This window comes from Bremia lactucae, linkage group LG13 (genome assembly GCF_004359215.1).
Source record: "Bremia lactucae strain SF5 linkage group LG13, whole genome shotgun sequence".
Taxonomy (NCBI): domain Eukaryota; phylum Oomycota; class Peronosporomycetes; order Peronosporales; family Peronosporaceae; genus Bremia; species Bremia lactucae.
The window spans coordinates 1,195,337-1,204,279 of record NC_090622.1 but is presented as its reverse complement, the minus strand read 5'-3'; positions in this window follow the sequence as shown (position 1 = coordinate 1,204,279).

Here is an 8,943-nt window from a genome sequence, read left to right as displayed (position 1 = left end):
ACACTATGATGATGATTGCATCGTACTGGATATGGATGACGAATTTGATGTCATCCTAGGTCTACCTTGATTCAGAGAATATGAGCCAAGAATCAGCTGGCAGCATTGATCCGTAAAAATGCCTGCCACTTGTTCTTCAGATGGTCATCTGATGAACGTCTTGGAGCGTCCACAAGCGTGTGGATGTACTACGAGTGAATGCGATGGCCTCACTTGTGGTACGGTCGTTAGTAGAACTGCACAAGATCACAGCGTGATTACTAATCACATTGTGGAGTCAGCTGTCGGCGGCTTCGCGAATGCACAGGCAGCGACGAAGGTCCACCACTCGAATATGTCGAGTGGATTGAGACATGAACGTATGCCTAGCGAGCTACATTCAAAAAATATACCGGTTGTCCAAAATGGGCAACAGATCCTAGGTCTAGCAGAGATTCGACCGAAGAGGACCCGGCAGTGATAGCGCAAACCAAGTCGGAAACGTTAAGGGAATAAGTTTCCAGGTGCTTGAGGAGAAATCTCCTTAAATAGTTAATGCTGAAGTGACTATACTTCAATATCCCAAGGAATTGATCCCTCGGCAGCCTGTGAAAAGGGGAGCCCAGGGACATTAAATGTCTTGGTTAATGACGGATCGAGAGTAGGCGCTTATACTCTTGATCTGTATGCGCCACAGAAGTTACCGTCGGAGATAACTCTATTTTTAATCCTAGAACCTTAATGATTCTTAAAAAATCTGCATAGTGGCAGAATCAAGCAGATCTGCATACTCGTCACAGAGGACGAATACGTGACCGATATTCGGTCAGCGGTAATTAATTTTTGCAGTGAACGAATGATTTCTCAGCAGCTCAACAATGGAAAAAGTGTCCTCGATGTGAAGACTCGGATTGAGAGATATACTACTCACTCCAGGGAGTCACTTAAGACAAATCCTTTATATAAGGATTTGATTGAATTCCGGAATGTATTCCCTTAAACATTTACATACGAGTTGTTTAAAGATAAAGGCACTCGATATGAGATCGAGCTCAAACCGAGCTCGAAGTACTGTGTCATGAAGCAGTGGCCACTGCCTCGTGAACAACTACTTGCGCTCGATTAATTCTTTATCGATCGATTAAAATCCGGCCATGTGAGGGAGTCACCTTTCCCACATAGCTCTCCAACCTTCTTTGTGCAAAATGCCACAGGAGGGCGGCGGATAGTGCATGCTTTCAATAAATTGAATGCTGCAACGGTACCGGCTCAAACACCGATACCTAGGAAAGACGTAAATATAGATGATATGTCGAAGAGTACCATCTTTTCGTCTATGGATCTGATGGGAGGATTTTATCAGATCCTTATGCGTGAACGGGACATCCCGTACACAGTAGTGAGCACTCCCAGTAGGATGCTCTGGGAATGGCTAGTGCTGCCTCAGTGGCTTAGTAACGCCTCTGCAACATTCAACAGATTTGTAACAAACCTGTTGAGACCGGTCGGGATTTTGCACCGAGTTATTTCGACGATGTATTCGTCCACAGCCGGGCCATGGACGGAAAGACGGACGTGGAAGTTCATAAAACTCGCGTTCGTCAGGTTCTTACACTTATGCGAAAGCATAAGTTGTACGCAGTCGAAGAAGAAAATTATATGGATCAGCCGGATGGCTTCGAAATTTCGATAAGGTCAGCCCAGAAATGTCTTCTTGAGAAGGCATTGTATGGAACCAAGCAAGCTGCCCGTCACTTAAGAAGTGGATATTCGCTGCAAGCGAAATACCACTTCTTGAGTGCATCGTCGGTAAACACGGCGTGCGCCCTGATCCCGAAAATATCAAGGCAATTTCCGACTGGCCAGTTCCAGTCGATGTCAAGGGACTTAGAAAGTTCCTTGGTATAGCGGCGTACTTGCACAAGTGCTCCCGCAATTATGCCGAGATGTCAGTTCATCTCTCTTGTCTCTTGCAAAAAAAAGACGAGTAATGGCTATGCAACGCAGATTGTCAGCGTTTCTTTATCGTCGTCAAGCAAAGCTTAATGCAATAGCCCATCTTGGCGCTTGCAGATTAAGACAGACTATTCCATGTCGTCTGTGACGCCAGCAATTTCGCAATCGGCTGTGCGTTAATGTAATACGATACAGACGGCGCGGAGCGCGTCGTCTGTTACCAATCACGTTCGCTGCAACCAGCTGAACGCAATTTCCCGGTTCATGAAGGAACTCTTTGCCGTGAAATATGCACTGGCTAAGTTTAGCGTCTATGTCCGAGGAAATAGACCGTTCATCTAATATACGGACCATGCGTCATTACGCACGGCCGTGAATAGCCTCTATCTCTCGCAAAGAATGGCGAGGTGGCTATATTTTTTTGCGGACTACTATTTCTCCGTGGAATATAAGCCAGGACGACTTAATGTCGTCGCTGATGCGTTATCACGCTGATTCGATTACGAGTCGGCAGTGCACTCCAATAGCGAAATTAATCCCACTGTTGCAACACTCACTACGAGTGTACCGTTATCAATCTTAATTGATGACATAAAGAAAGCCTACACAAAGGATGAAGAACTTCTATGTGTAATGGATCATCTAATGAATCCATCCAATAAATCTTATAAAGATTTTTCGGCTTTATATCGATTGTCATCCGATCGATACATAACACGCAACGGCTTATTGTATTACACAGCCAATGCCGGCGACACTCCACGTGTCGTCGTCCCAACTCACAATGGTTTGTGCTTGCGCGTCATGAATGTGTGTCACGATGCATCAACAAGTGGGCATCGTGGACGTGAGAAGACTTATTTCACAGTAACTCGCGACTTTTATTGGCCCCGCCAGTTTCAGTTCGTACGCAAGTACATTCGTGCTTGCGAGGTATGTCAACGGGTAAAGCCTAGCCCTTCATCCCGTGCACCTCTTCGTCCTTTACCTCTTCCGGTAGAGTGTTGTCAGTCCGTACGTATGGACTTCGTCTTCGGATTTCCTGAAGACGATCACAAAAACAATGGAATCCTTGTTTTTGTAGACAGATTCAGCAAGATAATAATTCTTGTTGCAGTATCAGAGTCGATCATGGCTCCGGGCTGTGCCCGTGTCATTTATCGATACGGCATTTAAACTTCACGGATTACCGCGTGAACTGTTGTCGGATAGAGATCCACGATAATAACAAATTTTTGGCAATCCGTGTTCCGAGAGTACGGAACACGGCTGACTATGTCAACTTCTGATCATCCAGAGACATATGGTCAGCCGGAACGCGTAAATCGCGTCCTCGAAGAGATACTTCGAGGTTACGTCCAATCGTATCCGAATCGGAGCGAGTTTTTACCGTTTGTTGAATTCGCCATCAATAGTTCGGTGCATGCGTCTACAACGCATACACCGTTCTTTGTGAATGGTTTACGCTATCCTCGCATACCTTCCCAATTAGAGGGATCCTTTAGTTTAAGGGGGGGTGGACTCGCACGAGAAAATCCAATTCTGGCTCATGCTCATCACGCGTCGAAGTTAACAACGACGCGAGTGATGTCGATGTCGAATCAATCGACATCGACGACGAGAATGATATCATTGCAGTACGCACAAAGCGCACTGAAAAAGACAAAACAAATGAGTCAGCAGAGGAATTTCTGCTAACTCGAGAATCAGTAATTCGTTTCGTACAAGATTCCACTGCTAACGCAGTGGACCGCCAGAAACGAAATGCAGACGAACATGGAAGAGCAAATGTTCATTCATTTAAAATTAATGACCTAGTGCTACTCTCTTCGGTAAACCTACCTAAGCGTTAAGTCACTTATGTGAAAAGCAGTGAACCACTCCCCAAGTTCATTGGGTTATTCCGTATACTGCATCGCAGAGGCAATGTGTACATGACAGAAATGCCTCGTAGGATGCGAACGCTTCCTACATTTTACGTTGGTCCGCTCCCCCCGTACTATCAGTACGCGGTTTCTTGCGATCTGACTACCCTTTTTAAGAATCCCTAAACGATTCTTGTGGTCACGAATCATATATAGAACTTGGTACTACTACAGCTTCGCGGTTTGGCGCTCGAGGCATCGATACACGATCGAGCTGCCTCGGAGAATGCGTACGCATCCTATGTTCTATGTTGGACGTCTTCGCCCGTACCATCAGTATGAGGCTTCTTCCGATTCCGGATTACACCAAAACGGTCTAAGGCATTCGCCAAAGCCTAATGGTCCCAAACCAAGAACTTATAGTCTCGTGACAGACTCTAGTTGGCATGAGACAGACGATCCACTCTTTTCTCCAAGGAAGAGATCTTCTAACGAGCTGTCACCAGCTCGTTCTATAGGTACAGATGTGTCTAATCGTATCATTCGCAACTTGCGCACAATTTCTCAACTGGTCACGAGAAACTTTTTCAACCGTCACTGCAAACTCGCGGCGACGGGATCGCTCGTGATCAATGTCCTCCCTCAAATAGTATAGGTTGTGATCAAAATCACGATGTTGAAACGGGTTCGTCGAACGAGGCGAACCCGATCTTTCATCCACTCCACATCCATTGACGGATTTGCGTGGTCAGAAGCAATTTCTTGTTGAACGCCTCTCGAACCATTTTAAGAAAAGGGGGCCCCGAACGAGTAATCTCGTTCATCGACGGGGGTATTTACCCTCGCATAATAGTTGAAAACCTCATTCCCAACTGATCATGAACCTCCCGGGTAGTATGACAAGACCCATCCTCCCCGACAGAGGTTCCAGCAGAAAACGAGCGCTTCCCGCGTTCGTAAAATGACTGAAAGGTATCGGTCCCTTCACGCATCTCACAAGAGATGAGCGTCTTGCAATGAGGGCCTTTAAGGGAGTATGCCTCTTCAGAGTACCACAAGTAGTATGCTTACCGAAGTGACGTTTGCGACCACTTCGTTCCAAGTGATGCATACTGACATCAACCCACATATTATCGTCCATGGAGTCATCACAATATGATTCCGCACCCAAAGGGTTTGACGAAGTGTCAAAGAACTTCGTTATCACCTCTTTGGCTGTCTTGTTAGAACCCGTAGGTTTGACAAATGTGGGCCGTATGATCCAGGAGCCTTAACTGTTGCCACCGAATCGGGCGTTGACGGCCCAGTCACCTGCAATGGTAGTAGAAAATGACTTATACCAGCCACCTCCAACTAGAGTAGGCGACTTTTCCCCGCAGTAGACGCTAATGCGTCTACTGAACCTTTTGCATCGCTAACAGCTGCCAGCTTTGCTGCCTCACATGCTGCTTGCACGGGTTTCAAAATCATGCGCAATAAAAAGTTGAAATCAAAATAAATCCGACAAGTGCTAATTAAAAGAGAAAGACGTAATAGTTCTCTCTGTCACTTTACATCAGTCCTAAAGTGACTGTTGTTTAAGGGGATGATGTAATGGGGTGTCCTGCTCCATAAATTTTAGTTCCTTTGAGATGAAATAAATAAAATAGTACCAAATTAATATCGTTTATTAATTATGACACAATAGTGCAAATATTGCCAAATTTGATAATATTGACGCAACAAGACATCGGTAGCGAGCTTACTCGCTCCTTAAGTCAGAGGAGGACTCATAGACTCAAAAAGTCTCTAAGTTCTATAGAACTAATAAGTTTAACAACGCAGGGAGTCGTAGAAGCTATAAAATCTTAGTGAATCCTAGTTCAAGGGATTCAGGGGTTCGTAGAACCAAGTGGCAACTAGTGCCCGAGAGTATGTACCTTAGGAAGGCTTTTACCGCTCGCAGATCAATGGGCAAACCTTAGGAAGGCACTAGATGCTTTAAGATCAGAATGGGAGCTTCTTTTCTTATTTAATTTTGAACTTTACCCGGAGCTTATTTAAAGTAGATTTCGGCCGCCAAATTTATATCTGGTCGCTGCCACATACGTTACCCATAATAGATGGGATTTCGGTAATTATCTGATTTAAGATAGAACGAAAGGGTATTTTACCCATAACGTAAATAAACCACAACAACGGTTCACCAACCGATGTGTGCCCCACACCCTGCCCATCAGACTGACACCTAGTGACAACATTCGCTTCATTTCCTCTTCGAGGTTGGAATACAAGTAACTAACCGTTTGATTGTGTTTTGCATTCCCTTGTCTGATGACAACAAAGCGTGAGTTACCGACTCGTAGCTACTTCCCCGACGATAGGTTGCAGGTAGAATATATGAGTCACACTTGTTCGAAAGGAGAGGCAGAAGAGCCTAGCTCATATACGGCTCGACGTGTAGACGAGTCCCGTCGAGTCCAAATCCGTGCACAGAGCGTGCTGCCGCGGGCATTTTAGCTACATTGTCTTGAGAATATTAAACAATTACTTTTATTTAGGTGACAAATCGGCCAATTATTTTGCAACGCTTACTTAATAATATTTCTTAAGGACAGCCTTATTATCTTCAAAAAATCATAGCTTTTTTTTCGTTCCGCAACCTCTTAAGCAGTGTACGTGGACCTGCAAATCAACAATAAATTCTCAAAATTATTTCGATCACTCGAACATTTATCACAAATAATGACATCATCACGTAGCACCGTAAATTGACTGCTTGGAAATCGCAGCAAAGGAAGACTTGAGTTGAATAGAGTAATCTTCGGCTCATGGTCGCTGTAAAAGGGCACTGCCGACTTGTACAGCTTCAGTACAAGTCCACTTCGCACTGCCTCAGTGCGAGTAGTGCCTCACGTCACTTCACGAACACTAGTACGTGCAGAGGAAGTCTTTTCTTTTAAAACACTTTTTTTAAAGAGGGTTAAATGAAAACTGTATTAATCTAATCAAGTTCTTCTTGTCTATCTATTTAATACTAACTTAATTATAAACTAATACAGAATAAGTACTAGAAGTCTTATCTGTCTTTCTCTTTGCGCGCGTCCAGCGCTGACTGGACCGCGGAGAAAGCTAATATACTGGTCTATATCTACCAATCGATAAGCTTCTAAATTATTACCATCTAAAGCAATATTTTCCAAACATTATTTATCTTTTAGATAATATATTAATTAACAACCTTTAAGTGTTAATGTCATGTATCAATACACCCCGTTACATCACCCCTCCCTTAAACGACAATCACTCTGACTGTCATTGTGTAGAGTGATCACTATAGGGCCACTTTATCAAAAAAAATGTTGATTGGTCAGATTGTTCATTTTGTATTCTATTAAATGCTTAACAAGTCATGCGGTATGCGAAAAGTGCGGCGCCTTCGGCTGCGGTTCATACAGCCGCGGGCGACGCATTATTGTCTTTTGCGGCAGACGTTCCGTGTGCCGTACTGTCATCTTCGCCCGCAACTCTAAATGTTGCGGGTGCTCGTGGTGATACACCACGAAAATGCGACCCCTCTTTAGAGGTCGACTACGAATGCGAGTGGGACGAAATGGCCGACTCGGGGAGATTAGAACAGTCGCCTGATAAACGTCATTTGAGCCTTCGAATGAGGGGCTTATTCGAGTTGACGTGCTGGTAGCATTCGCTACATCATGTTCGGTTCCGATGATGAGGATGATTCCTCATCGCCAGCACCGTCTCCCGTGCCGAAACCCGCACATATTTCTGTGCGTGGTGATGACGATGGCGTAAGCATCGTAGTAAAAGTTCTTGTGGTATTTCTGCTTCAGTGGGTACCAATTAGGGGATCGTATACACTAGAATGTCTCGTCTTGCCCCTGGAAGAAGCCGTGGCTTTTGCCCGAACAGCTAATTAATAGCTTGTCTAAAGAGACTACTTCTCACAATAAATATTTCTCGTTTACTGCGACAAAGTTACATGGCCTTGATCCCATTGCGAAGAACTTTCGCGCTGAGGAAGATTTTTATCTCGATGCTTTTTCCAAGCATCGATGTATCACGCCACGCGTGAAGGGCTAACTCATTTGAGTGACCTACAATGGAGAGCGCTCGAACGAATGAGTTCGGTCATAGGCGGGCCAGCCGTTGGGGTCATGCTGTACACTCTGGGAAGAGGTGAACAGCATGCGGTCATAACTGAGTTCATACAGCACGGACTCGACGCGGCCCGAGAAAAAAAAGCCTTACTTCACCAGCACTCAACACGCGAAGGTGTTGATAGAACTGGGTGCTCAACGTTTGGAACTGTTGAGACAGCAACATCGAAATACTGCTTATGAGCCGACGTTTCCGTGTCGACTCGAAAGCTTAAAGATAGAAACTTCTAAAGCTTAAGGGAGTCGAAGGCGACTCACTCTTAGAATTTTCGTCGAATTAGACGACGCCATAGAAGCTCGTCGTACCAGTGATAATGCGAACGAAGTGAAATTTGGCATGTCCAACTTAGCCGGACGTGCCGAATCGGGGGCCTTGGGGCTCAAGCTTCACGACCCGTTAGTCTTTGGGTCGTATGAGGTATTTAAGACCCGGCTCAGACAAACATTTGAGGGCCACGTGCAGGATTCAGGGCTCGAGTCGAGCTCCTGGATTGAAGCAGGGCAAGTGTAATTCACGCTTATGCCCAACATTCACGATACATGGTCAGTTCTATCATTAGTCAAGCGTAACATTCACGCTTATGCCCAACATACACGATACATGGTTAGTTGTATCGTTAGTCATCCAATTAATGAAGAAACACAATTCTAATTGTGATTAGTAGAGGTCTTGCAGACGGCCTTGTTAAAACCCACCTGTTCCTGCGAGAATTAGAGTCGCTTGACCAATAGATCTCTTCAGCGGAACAGGAGAAATTCAGCCTGAATCAGACTTTCGTCCGCTCGGATGCATATCGTCCACAGAGACGACACGAAAACGGAGGTCCGGAACCTATGGATCTCTCGTAATTAGAGAGCGAGAAATTTCTCTTTTCTAGTTACAAACTATTACAAAACTGTAATCGTAGTCTAAAGACGGGCTACTACGCCTATGAGTGTAATGCCCCATGGTCAGGGCTTAGAAACACTGAGCAAAAAATACT